Source organism: Myodes glareolus, chromosome 14 (assembly GCF_982192425.1).
Source record: "Myodes glareolus chromosome 14, mMyoGla1.1, whole genome shotgun sequence".
Classification (NCBI taxonomy): Eukaryota; Metazoa; Chordata; class Mammalia; order Rodentia; family Cricetidae; genus Myodes; species Myodes glareolus.
The window spans coordinates 30,109,923-30,124,297 of NC_142039.1; the positions used below are offsets into that span (position 1 = coordinate 30,109,923).

The window sequence follows — 14,375 nt, forward strand, 5'->3', positions numbered from 1 at the left end:
GCAGTTAGTATTACTCAATGGACTGGAATGGCATGTAAGTGCCCTGAGATGATTAGGTGAGCCCAGAGAGTTGGTTCAGTAGTTAAGAGCACTGGCTGCTCTTTCAAAGGAGCCATATTTGGTTCCTAGCACCCAGGTCATGTGCCTCACAAACTTGTGTAACTCCTGATCCAGTGGATTTGATGCCCTCTTCTCAATTCCCCAGTACTTGCCTACATGTGAACACACACACACACACATACACACACACCACTCTTTCATTTTAAAAAAAAAGTTTTTTCTTTCTTTCTTTTTTTTTTTTAAAAAAAAAGCAATACTGGGTTTTCTACCTAAGACATAAAGAAGAATAAGAATCATGTGATTCTAAAACCTCCTACTATAGTTTGTGGTACAGACAAGAACAAGTTCAGCTTCTCAATCCACTTCTAACTATGTGCATCTTGTATGATCAAGTTACGCTTCTTCTTACTCCTCAGTGAATTCTGATCCCAGTTCAAACATATAAAAACATATATACTGTCACATGCTCTGTATTCTTCTACCATTACAATAATCTACCTTTATAGTAAGTCATTCAACTTTCAGTACTTTAAATAGATTTACTAAATATAGCAATTATAGCTAATAGTGATTTTTCTGTTTGTTTTCATCTTTATTCTTTTTTAACTTAATTTAATTTGTTGTTGTTGTTGTTGTTGCTTTGTGTGTTTTGTTTTTGTTTTTGTTTTGTTTACAAAAGGTTTCTCTGTATAACATCTCTGGCTGCTCTGGAACTCACTTTGTAGACCAGCTGAACTTGAACTCACAGATATTTCTCCCTCTGTCTTCTGAGTGCTAGAATCAAAGGCATGCACCACCACTGCCTGGCTTTGCTTAATTTTGTAATTAGCACACACTACATTGTGGTATTTTCAAAGAAGTTATTTTATTCTCTAACTTTAGCCACCCATCTCACGGATCCCCTCTTGCACGCCACCCCAGCTTTCTTTCCACTTTAAGGTAATGGTCACATATGTCCTCTTGCCTCAAACCACCTGAGTCTTTTATGGTCCCCATCCACTTCAGAATATCTCACTCATAGCTGGATCTACCACCCACCCATGGCATTAGAAATATCTCTAGAAACTATATTTGCATGAACACTGTGAGTAGAAATGCTTGTGGTATATGTCCATTGTTCCTTTGTGTTTAATCCCCAGTGAAAACAAAATATATTCAATAAAAATACTGAGTGTATGCACCTTGTCAGAGGCAAATCACCAGAATGAACACGGTAAAGTGACATAAAATTGACAGTAATATGTATGGATGGCAATTCATTAAAAAAAAAAAAACTTTAGATTCTAGAGAGATGACTTAGCCCTGGAGAACACATTTTGCTCTAGCAGAGGAACCGGGTTCAGTTTTTAGCACCAACATCAGATGGCTCACAAGGATCTGTAAATTTAGCTCTGGTGGTTCTATTGGCATTCTTCTGCCCTTCAAGGGCACCTCTGCCTCATGTGAACATATTGCTCCCCTACTCCAGGAACGTAGTTAACAAAAAAAAAACATAAATAAATAACATCTTCAAAGATTTATTTATTTTATTTATATGCATTTCTATGTGTGGATATGTGCACAGGAATGTAGGTATATTCAAAATCCATAAGAGGGTGACAGATTTCCCCCCTGGAGTTGGATTTACAAGTGGTCCTCAGCCACTATTAAAATGTGCAGGAAACAGAACTGAGTCCTCTGAAAGAAGTAAATGTATCTCTTCTGGCCCAGAAAAGCTTCTATCTATCTAAAGCCTCTCTCTCTCTCTCTCTCTCTCTCTCTCTCTCTCTCTCTCTCTCTCTCTCTATCTATCTATCTATCTATCTCTATCTATCTATTTCTTGTGTGAATTAAAGCATTATGTTTCTGTGTATACAGCTCTATTTGCATGTGTATGTATGCAGGTGCCATGCAACTGTTGGGGGGGACAGGGTGTCAGAAAACAACCTCAAATATCATTCCCAGGGACACCATCTACCATATTTGTGACAATACTTTTTATTGACTTGGAGCTACCAAGTGTACAAGACTGATAGGCGGCTGAGGCCCAGGGATCCTCTTGTGTTCCCCTTCCCAATGCTGGGACTAAATATGTGTACCATCTCACTAGGGATTTTTACATAGGTTCTGGGGATCAAACTCAAGTCCTCACGATTGCCAAGCAAGGACTTTATCTACTTTGTCATCTTCTAAACCCGCAGAGAGCATTTTTACTGAATGGCAAGTATTAGCAATCTAACCCTTTCAGTTTGCAGCAATCTAAGCGTTATATTACCTTCTGATTCAGAGAATAAAATTCATTCTTTCATGTTCATTTAAAAAATCTAGGTGAATGAAATCAACAATGATAATTTATGGATTATGTACAGGCTTGGTTCTGAAGATACGTACAAATTATTTGTTGAATGTGTAGGGATCTTTGAGTAGAGCAATTTTATCTGAAAGCACCATGTCAACTGTTGGCAGAATCTAATGGCTATTTTCTAAAGACATTTTCTTATCTAAAATGACAGTCTCTGATAAATTTCCGTACTGTGTTTAGAACTCATCTTGTATGGAAGAATAACTTGTCTGAAGTGTTATGACACATAACAGAGGCAGAGGTAGGTGGATCTCCTAATTCCAGGTCAGTTTGGGCTACACATTGAAATTCTACCTCAAACAAACAAAACAAGATGACCATGCTCACGTGGCTTGAAACCTCTTACTGGTGTTTTTAAATTCTTTGACAGTACATACTCAATCGAGGCGAGACTTCAATCTCACGTTCAAATTTGTCTTCTCTTCTGCACTCCTGCAGCTGACTCCGGCCTTCTGTAATATTGGTGAATACTGGGTACTGAAGGTATGGCCCAGGGGTTAAGAACACTTGGTGCTCTTATAGAAGACTGGAGTCCAATTCTTGCATCTAGGTAAGGCAGCTCACAATAGCCTATAACCCCAGCTCCAGAGAAATCAATGCCTCTGGTCTCCATGTTCACTAGTGCTCAAATGCCCATACCTTCCCAACACACACACACACACACACACACACACACACACACACACACACACGACTAAAAACCAAATAAGTCTTTAAAAATTGGACATTTTTTATTTAAATATAAGTGCCTGTGGTCAAATGATAGGACGGAAAAGATACATTTAAATTTTAGCACCAATGAACTTTCAGTGTGAAAGAAAATGGATAGTATGATGAAAAAAAAAAGGTGGGTCGGAAGACAGATCAATGGCTGCTTTTGTAGTTGACCAAGGTTCAGTTCCCAGCACACACAGCAGGTGGTTGACAACTACCTAGGACTCAATCCTAGGGCCTCTGATGCCCTCTGCTGGCCTTCATGGACATCTGCACACACATATCATTTGTTATGTGTGTATATACCCATGCACACATGTACACATGAAATTAATATTAATTAGCAAAATTGATTAAGAAAAATATAAAAAGCATGTCTCTGAAAGAAGTGATATGTCCTGGAGGAGGCATTACAGTGATTCTAGAAGCTGACAACCCTGAAGTTTCTAGACCCCGCATTCGTTTCCCCCAGACTCCCAAGTCACAGGGTAGCTTTTGTTATTGGTAAAGAAATTGAAATCACTGTTTCAGAGGATTCACCTCAGTCTGATAGAAGGCATTTAGTCCCTGTCCATCTACCGCCTGACACCCTTTACGGCTTCCAGCACTTTGGAATGTTGGCAGACGAGCAGAACTATTGGGGTGGGGGAAGAGAGGGAGGGAGAGAGACATGCTGAAAACTCACAGCATGCAAGGCTATGATTGCAGAAGTGAATCTCAGATGCTTCAGGACTGGAGCATTCAACAGCAGATGCCAAGAGCAGATTGGCTTGTGACCGTAGTTAGCATAAGCAGCTTGCCCCACCATCCCACAGCAGTGTCACAAAGTGATCGTTTCTTAGCCAGCACGAGATGATAGTGATCAAATTCTATCTTTTTGGTATCGATTCTTTAACTCCTATTTTCTTTTACTTTAAAAAATTGTGACATTTATTATTATTAAGTAAAATCAAATGTGTGTGTGCGTGCGCACTTGTGTGTGTGTGTTAAGTGCAAGTATATTATATAACATTCAGAAAGGAGACCAAGATGGAGTTGTCATATTACATGATCAGGAAGGATGGAATTAAGGTAAAAAGGGCACATGAATAATGAAGGAAGATAGTAAGCCAGCATTTTTCTAGTTTCGGCTCTAGAAAATGGCCTTACATGTCATTTTGTGTGTGTGACCAGCTGAATTTAACCAGAGTTGCCTGCATAAGCATGACTAGGAGGTTGTTCAGAGGAGCATGGGAAACTTATCAGGGCTACACCATTAAAGAAAATGACAAGCCCTCAGTAACCATTAACTGTCAATAGCCTATGGGGGGCTTCATGGGTCTTCCTTCCCCCTCACTCTCTCTCCACATGGCCAACACTCCAGTTTGCAATGATATGCCGATGTGCCCAGTCATGTGTGGGTCTTGTGTAATCACCATAGCTGCAAAGAGTTTGTGAGTGTGAAGGCATGTCATGAAAATGGGGGAGGGGGAAGGGTTCAATGAGACAGGAAGGAGGTAAGGGGAAATAAAATGTAAAAATGATTAATTTCACTATATATGTATGAAATTATCAAAGAATAAAAAACTGAAATCTCTCTCTCTCTCTCTCTCTCTCTCTCTCTCTTTCTCTCTCTCTCTCTCTCTCTCTCTCTCTCTGTGTGTGTGTGTGTGTGTGTATGTGTACTCAAGCGTCTGAATGTGTGGAAGCCATAGGTCACCCTTGGGTGTATTTCCTTAAGTGCTGTCTACCTGGATTTTGTTTGTTTTAATTTTAAGTTTAGATATATTTCCTCAATGAGTATGAGTGGTTTGTCTGAATGAGTATATGCACCATGTGTGTACCTGGTGCCTCCAGAGTTCTGAAGAGTCCATGAGATTCTCTGGAATTGAAGTTGTGGGGTACTGTATGAGATACAGGAGCTATATCTAGATCCTGCAAAAGCAGTAAGTGCTTTTAACCACTGAGTGCCATCTCTCCAGTGCCTATCTATTTTATTTTATTGACTATGTTTTATTTTGAGATTTTCCAATTGGCCTGGAACTAGATCAGTAATCTGACTGGTTTCCCAGTGAGCCCCAAGGATTCACTTTCTCATTCTACTTTCCAAATCCTGAAATTATAAGAACATGCTACTATGCCAACTTTTAAAAAAAAAATGTTAGCCCTGGGGACTGAACTCAAGTCGTCAGGCCTCCAGAGTAAGCACGTTATTCACTGAGCTGTCTTTCTAGACCCTGGTTCTTTAGCATTGATGAAAAGGCAAACAGAAGCATTGGCTCTCCATGGGTGTTTATAGAAATATCTCTCAAAGGACTTTTCTATAGATCACTCAGGGCCTGTAGTACAGACAATGTTTAGAGAACCATTAGGAAATATATTTTTTATTGGAGTGGAGTACCATTAATTTATTATTGAATAAAACATAGTCAAAAAGTATGTGGTAAAATTGAATCCACTGCTGAATTATTTAAAACTGAACGCCTTTCAATATCCTGACCAGGCAAGATTGCAGTGTTGTAGCTGGGAAGAGAATTGGCTTTCAGAAGAAGGTCTTCAGGCTAAACTGTGTTAGTCTTCAACAGAAGGATACAAACCGATAGATTTCATATCATCTTTTAGAGTTGACATAAACTATTTATTTATAGAATTATGAAACTGGAGCTTCTAAGTTTAAACATTTAGCTGTGGTCTTGACGTGATTTTAATGTGTAGTTATCCAGTTGATAATACAGCCTTTCCAGGTGGTGGCAATATTAAGTTGGTTGTATCAAAGTGAGATCTGTGTTGTTCCCCAAATCTTCCTAGATTGTAGAATTCATCTTTACTGTTTTCTTTCTCCTGACATCTAACTCGGTCAAGCCCTACAAGCCACATTTAAAAGCACATCTTAGTCTAACTCCTTGGTACTTTCTGACCCAGCTTGTGGCTGCATGATTAAGCCATGTGGTCCTCCTGTGTCAACTCTCAGGTGGGAAACTGCAATGTTTCCTGCACCTTCAGAAAGACAACAAAGGAAGGTGGCCGGATATCTTCAAATCTGGAGCTTTGGTTCTTGAGTATAGTGAAGAGTCATATAGAGAGCCATCGCTACAGATTCCTGTGTCATAGCTGACATGTAGATGTCTTATGGATAGGCTTGCTCCCATCACCATGCATGTGTGTGAGTGTGTGTGTGTGTGTGTGTGTGTGTCATGAATAGGAATCCAAGGTCACTGTTTCTCTCAACCTGCATTTAATTCACCATATATGGTACTACTTTGTATCTACTAACTGAATATGAAACAGCTATTTATTGATAATACCTTGTACATCCCTCAAAATGGTAAATATTTATTAAGTTGTAAAGAGTCAACAGATGGATGAATAGGATGATAATATTGCAGAAAGTCAGGACAGGGTGATTGGATTACTTCCTTTCATATGTCAGATCATGATAAAAAAAGATTTGCAGAATTCAGGGATGAGTGAGAGAGGAGAGATGTTATTTATCAGAGAGACCAGGGCCTGAGAAGGTCCCAGCTGTTACAGTTCAGAACCGAGCAGAATATCTCAGAATTCTTTGTGACTTGTACAGTTGGCATGATAGTTATGAAGTGTGTCATGCAGATGTGTTGAGGGTTAGGCAGAAACAGAACAGAAGCAGCATAAAGCCGTATAACCTTAGGGCTTGGTAGCTAGCCACCAATCTCTGTAGCCAGCTCACATTGGGAAAGATTGCTCCATGAATAGGTGGTGTGGCCTGCCAAGACAAGCATGGAGCCCAACCAGAGGGCAAAGCAAAGTAAAGTCAGCCAGGTCCTGGCCCAGGCTGAGATCTGTCTCACAGATAGTCACAGAGGAAGACTTAACTCACAGAAAACAACGTTTGGTATAGGTAAAAGCATAAATGGGTGACATGTATCTTTTGTGACTGTGTTGTGGTCATGTTTAACTGGTTAAGAAGCAAGTGTATAATTAAACCAAAAATCCAGTAGCTTCTTCATAATTTCATGGTTACTACATAGAAGAGTTGCATAAGAGGGAAAGCTAAGGTTGTTAAACAAACATCCAAAAACAACAAAACTGAACTAAAACAGACCTAACTCTCTCTCCATTGCAGTCTACACCTGGAGGAGCCTCAGCTCTCAGTGAGTTCCCCCTGGTTCACTGATTTACCATCTCCAGTTACTACTAGATGACCAAAATGAAGAAAACAAAGTGAGTTCTACACCTTGAAAACTTCAATGAGCTTCCAGTTACTGATTATGGAATTGTTTCGTGCGTGGGCTGCTCTCTCGGGTTGACTGTCACCTGGCTGGAGGATGCATAGTGGTTTAAAAAGGCAGTGAAAATAAAACAGCCCATGTCACAGAATCTTTAAAATGCAGAGGCGTATTGATAGGGTCCAAGGAAAAAAAAATTAATAGAAAATATCACTTGACTTAGTGTACTCCATACTAGGATTGTTGACATATTTTAAGATGTTGGTACTTTACTGATATACTCATGAATATTTACTATTTTAAACAAATTACTGTTATTTGTTTGTTTGTTTGAGATGGGGTCTTACTATATATCCTTGGCTGACTTAGAGCTTACTGTGCAGACCTAGTGGGCCTTGAACACACAGAGTCCCACCTACCTCTGCCTCCCAAGTGTTAGGACTAAAGGTATATACCATGGCATCCCACAGAATGATTTAAATTACCGGTTGTGTTTCAGGGCTCTCCGCTAAATGGAACTAAATAGAGTGACAGATGGCTAGACAGTATTATAGTTAAATTTAATTGTCAACTTGATACAGGCTAAAACCATCTGAGAGGAGAGCCTCAATTAATGAACTGCCTAGATCAGATTGATCTGTGGGTATAGATATAGGGGGTGGGGTATCTTGACTGTTAATTAATGTAGAAGGGCCCTCTATTATGGACAACAGTATCCATAGGCAAGTGATTCTGTGCTGAATTAGAAAGCTAACTGAGCATGAGAGAGAGAGAGAGAGAGAGAGAGAGAGAGAGAGAGAGAGAGAGAGAGAGAACAACCACTGTCCCTTAACAGTTCTTGACCCCAGGTTCCTGCCCTGGATTTCTGTAATGATTGATTTTGACTGAGAGGTCTAAGCTGAATAAACCTTTCCTTCCCAAGTAACTTTTGGTCAGTGTTTTGCCATAGGAACAGAGAGGAAACTAGAACAGACAGATAGATACTCACATAAATACACAAGAAGGAATTTGTTACAGGGATCAATACAGATGTTGATGGACAGATATAGAAAGAATAAGGAGAGAATTAAATATCTGAAGTGGGACGTGGTTTTGGTTTTTACACCTGGAAACTTTCTATGGGACACTGTGAGTCAGGTGACCAAAAGAAGTTTGAGGTTATTTTAGGCACTGAAACTCACAAGCACAGAGGTGACCGACAAAGCTCCGAGGGGCTGTGCACTTTCTCCTGAGAACAGAATAGAGTATGCAGAGCAGAGGAGTTTGTGGGAGGAATCCCAGGAAACTCTCACCGCTCAGGCAGGAACAGTTACTAAAGAGAGGTGGTGCTGGCTTAGACAGAGATTTGAGTCTAGGATCTGGGAATCAGCTTGCTTTAGAAAGTGATGTCATTTGAGAACAAGCAATTTGTTTGCTAATTTTCTCATTGTTGCAATCAAATAGTGGAAAAGCAGCAGCATAGGGAAAGGTGGGCTTGTTTCAGCTACAACCTCCGTGTTGGGGGCATAGCAAGCAGGCATTCCACCATGGTGCAGGACCCACCACCATGGTGCAGGAGTTTGGAAATGGAGAGAAAAGGGAAGGAGAGGGGAAGGGAGGGGACAGGAGAGGACAGGAGGTACAGGAGGGGAGGGAAAGGAAGGGAGAGTAGGTGAAGGAAAGAAGGGGAGGAGAGAAGAGGAGAGGAGAGGAGAGAAGAGGACAGGAGAGGAGAGGAGAGGAGAGGGAAGGGGAGGGGAAGGGAGAGGAGGAGAGGAGAGGAGAGGAGACGAGACAAGCTGGGGTCAGGCTATAACCCATAGTTCATAGCCTCCCAGCGACCCGTTTCCTAGAATCAAGCCTCACCTCCATTTCAAAACATTTTAAATTTTCTTGATATTATTATATAATTATATTATTTTTCCCTTCCCTTCTTTCCCCACAGCACCTCCCATGTACCCCCTTACTCCCTTTGAAATTCATGGCCTCTTTTTAATTGGTGTGTGTGTGTGTGTGTGTGTGTGTGTGTGTGTTCCTAAATATAAAAACACAACCTACTTAGTCCATGTAATATTATGTGTATGTACGTGTTCTCAGGACTGAGCTTTTGGGACTGGATAACAAAAGGGTGTGTTCTCAGTATTTCTCTTGCTCTCAGTGTTCCTTGGCCTTCTGTAGTTCTTTTTCCAGGGTTACAAGCCTCACCTCTTAAAGTTCTCTCAGTCTCTGGAAACAGCGCCACCAGCCGGGGAGCTGCTGTGAAAATAACAAACAAACATGAACCTCTGAGGGACATTACAAATTAAGCTGTAAAACCCACATATGTAGAACAGGGATGTGAAAGTTGAGAGCTCCAAGGCTGTGATGACTTGTAGGGTTGGCACCTAAGAGAAAGTGTAAACATGGTCGGGCTATGGAGTCTCCCACCAAATCTTTTTCCAAGTGACTGTCAAAAGTCTGAGAAGCTAAAAAAAAAAAGTCATGTGAGAACTAAAATTTTAACAGATTCTGAAGTTCCATGGGAGCCAAAAGGCAGAAAAGAACAAATTATTTTATGATGAATTTGTTCCCATATTATACAAGCTTCTGCTTCTTCAGTTTCTTCTGGAATATCTTTTGTCTTGTGCAGTCTCCTCTTGTGGCCTACGATCAATTTGTTCCTTTGTAGTGAGGTCGTTGGTATAACATGGGCACTATTTTCTGGGTTAATTCAACTAACTATTGGCTGTGTAAATTGAGCAGCACTACTTGGGTGTTTTGTTCACCTGAGTATGTTCAATGACAGAGAATCTACATGCACACCCTTAAGTTCAACATTGCTCTGCGTTTTCAAGAAAGTACAGCAAAAGTTTCCCCCTGAGTCTGCCTGTCCTTTTGTTCGGGCATCCCTACCTACTTCGCCATTATCACACTGGGATAGACTGTTCATAATCACATCTTTCAGTCACTCTACTCTTCAGGTATGCAAAGCCTTGATGTCTCTGTGTGTCTGACATTAACAAGGGACTTCCTTTTTGGGTTTGTTGAACAGCATAGAAAGCATTACATGGGGAGAAAATGGGATATTTACAGAAATATTTAACAGAGTTTTAAGCTCCAACTGATACCAAAAGATACAGACAACAAACAGAATTGTTTAGCAATTGTTTAGCAACCAATACCCATAAGTGATTGCTTTCAACGGTTAATTTTAGGCAGTTGCTTTCAACTTCTATATTTGATGCTTTTAGGAAATGATACATAAACATTACTCTGGGTCAGGAGCATGGAGGAGTATAATTTAAGATTAAAGCTATTTGTTTATTCTTTGAAGATTTCACATATGTAAACAATGCATTTTGATCATACTTACCTTCTACTGCTTTCTGTAACTCCTCCAACCCATCAATACCTCCCCTTCTAAACACATTTTTATGTATGTATGTATGTATGTATGTGTCTATCTATCTATCTATCTATCTATCTTGTTCATTGTGTCAATTTAATTCTACCTGTATACACACGTGTATAGAACCATCCACTGGAGCATGCTGGACTTACGAGGATCCACACCCCTAAAGTAAGCTGATCCACACCCCTCTACTAACAGCCATACACCAATAGTTTCTTATCTAGAGGTGGAACTTCCTAAGCCCCTTACTCCTTGCTATAATTTTCACTTATATGTAATTGCTGTTATTATATAGCACAACATATTGGGATATGTAAAACATTTGAATAACGATGAAGATATAGTTGTTGGGATAAAAGAATCTGTTTGATATGCAAAATCTAAGAAAATCTGAAAATAGCACATAATAAGAGCTTGTAGTGACTTTGATGTAAATAAAATGAAAGAGCCAACTGTCTTGATCATAAGAGTTGAAAGGAAGCTATATTTATCTAAATTATCAGTTTTTATCTAATGACTAAAACTATTGTGTTATCTTATTTCACAAAGAAAACTAGAAAATTTAAAAGTAAACTTGTTTTTATTTTTAAACATACATTTTTATTTTAAATGTTTGCATGTGGGTCTCTCTCTCTCTCTCTCTCTCTCTCTCTCTCTCTCTCTCTCTCTCTCTGTGTGTGTGTGTGTGTGTGTGTATGTTTGCACATGAGTATGGGTGCATGCAGAAGCCAGATGGGGTATTGGGTCTTGTGAAGTTGGGCCACCTGATGTGAATTCTGGGAATCCAACTACCTCTTACCCTGGTGCTACTTACTCTTAATCATTGAGCCATCTGCCTAGATTCTTGCATTGACTTTTGTAAAAAGAATTACTGAAATTCAGGGTGCCTAAGACATCTTGTGAGGCTTCAGAGGATATTCAGATTACCCACCTAATGACACAGGTCACCCTTTTTCAGTATTTAACAAGTAGGGAAGCAGTCCAAACCCATATCTGTTAATTATACTTTAGCAAAGCGTCAGTATGCTTCCAGAAAAATGTACTTCTTACAATATTGAGCATGGTCCAATCAGTCCATTCCTAAGATGCCTGAAATGACTTCAAAGAAACATCAAATATGTTTGGAAATTTGCACTTCATATTTCTCTGGCTATGATGACACCCAATGGAGATTAGCACCTAGCTTATTTAATTAAAAATAAAATTCCTTAAACCTTATTTTCAATTAATGGAGATAAGCCAGAATTGTGTGATGGAAACAGAACTGCGTGGAAATCAAGGCATTAAATGATATATGAGTATATGAGCATGCTGACACTCATCTGAGGAAAAAACGTGTGTTCTACTTTCCTTTCTGTTGTTGGGCTAAAACTCCTTGGGAAACACAGGTTAGAGAAGAAAGGGTTTATTTTAGCTCAGATTCCAGGTTACAGCTCCCCATAGCAGGGCAGTCACAGAGGCAGCATCTTGAAGCAGCTAATCACACCACAGCCACAGTCAGAAGTCGAGAGAGAGATGACGTTCTCTACTCTTCCTCAGTCTAGGTCCCAAAACTAGGTAATGATGCCACCCATGGTGGACTGGGCATTTACACATTAGTCAGGGTTATCAAGACAAATTATCACAGACATGCCCATAGGCCAATCGACACTAGACAACCCATCACTGAGATCTCCCAGTTTATCCTAGTTTGTGGTGAGTTGCCAATTAACACTAATGACCACAGAGCAGTTGGACTAAATGGTTCACATTCTAGCCCTAGAATTTCATGTCTTTAGTCTGTGAGTTCTCACATGTGATCTAGGATAAAGCCCCTTAAGTTGTTATAATATATCCCAGAATAGAAGGTTGTGCATTACTATTAGGATGCAGAAGGTCTTTCACAGGCTATGTGTTTGAACACTTATTCCCAGCTGGTGACACTATATTTGGAGCTTTGGGACATTTAGGAGGCAGAGTCCTTGCCAGTGGATGATGGGGCTTGTAACTCCCTTCTTGAACTCTAACAGCAACTCAAGGTATTTAGAAGAAAGATGAGCAGAATGGAGTCAAGTGATTAAACTGTGCCATGAATGGAAGGCACATCCAAGAACACTGGGAAAGGAAGTCCTTTTATCTAGGCTGCCACCAGAAGGAACCACCCATATTTAGGCCGACTTTTCCTGTTTTGAAAAGTTTGATCAAGAAAATCCTTTACTGGAGCTTCCAGCAGCTTGGTTTTCAGTAGGCTCCAGGTGCAGTCAAGTTGACAGCCAAGATTAGCCATCAAACTCCATACCTACAGGAGTTCATATTCCATGATGTTGGGTGTGAAGGTCTGAGTTTTCCTGTGACTTATCAATATTTTTCATTGTCCACTGTTGCAGGAAGCTGCTATATGGGTGTGGTGTGCTCAGATATACGTTTCCAGATTTCATTGCTACAAGCTATATTTTAATTTTAAGTGCATATTGTCCATTTACTCTGTATATTTGGAGAAATGGTTCTGGATAGACAATTTTCAAGTCAGGTTAACTTTTGATTGTTGAGTTAGAGTAACTCTTTGTATGTTTCTGGTACCAAATTCTTACCAGCTGTGTGATTTACAGATGTTATCCATTCTATGGTTTTCATCATTTGAAAGAAACAATCTTTCCGTTTTTATAAAGTTCCATTTTTTTTGTAATTTTTTAAGTGTCAGATATAAAATATGCATCATAACACACAGAAGTAGAAGTGTATCGCTTGTTTTATTTGAATAATTTCTGTTTTAGTTTTCTTCATTTAGTTCTCTGCTTCATTTAGATTAGGTTTTGTGTAAAGTATGAGGTAGGATCAAAAGTCTTCCTATATAGCGCTGGGGAGGTTGCTCAGTGGTTAAATATGCTTACTGCTCTCATAGAGGACTGGGGGTTCAGTCCTCTTCACCTGTGTGGGGTGGCTCATAACAGTATGTAACTCCAGCTCTAGGGCATCTGGTCACCATGGACAACTGCACGTATGTGACAAATACACCTTCAATCTCTCTCTCTCTCTCTCTCTCTCTCTCTCTCTGTGTGTGTGTGTGTGTGTGTGTGTGTGTGTATGTATGTATGCATGTGTCTCAAACAAATAGAGAGCCTTCTTTCAAGATGATAATCACTAGTTGGTAAGCTGTCATTTATTTGATGGTAATATAATGGTCCTGTGGAAATCACCATTGAAATAATAGGCCTTTAAGTTTCTGACTCATAAGTAGAAAGTCAACACATTAGTGCTTCTTCCTATGACTTTTCATCTTAAATATAATTATTTAATTTTTAAAGTTTTCAAACACATTATCTAAATGCCATATGCTTTAGAACTTATGTCCTGTAATAAGCTCTGTGAGTTTTTATTGCAGGACCTCAAATTCTTTATCCTCATTTACATATTTTGTGTTAACTTCCTCACAGCATGTCTCTCTTATGTCTAATGTGGCAAACACACACACACACACACACACACACACACACACACACACTTTCTCTCCATTATATCTATAATGTCTCTATCATGTCTAAAGTAAATGTTTAACAAACATTTTTCTTAATACCACCTGCTAGAGTTTATTGTAGTTGGAGCTTTTTTTCTCATTTTTCTCATGTTATTTTGAAAGAAGTTTAACTATAGAAATAGAAGGATAATATCCACTTTGCTCAAGAAATTTTAATTGATCTCTAAGGAATCCAAGCAGTGTTGGAGTTGA

At 39.5% G+C, this 14,375-nt stretch overlaps 1 long non-coding RNA gene across 2 annotated transcripts in view; it reads left to right on the forward strand.

Annotated features, from left to right (window-relative positions):
• The window catches only part of LOC146891972 (uncharacterized), a 196,833-nt gene that overhangs the window by 88,186 nt on the left and 94,272 nt on the right, over window positions 1–14,375 (forward strand). For both annotated transcript variants that reach the window (XR_015734928.1, XR_015005076.2), the window contains 2 exons: window positions 2,840–2,951; window positions 7,197–7,294. This is a non-coding gene — a long non-coding RNA (uncharacterized LOC146891972). The remainder of the gene's footprint in view (window positions 1–2,839; window positions 2,952–7,196; window positions 7,295–14,375) is intronic.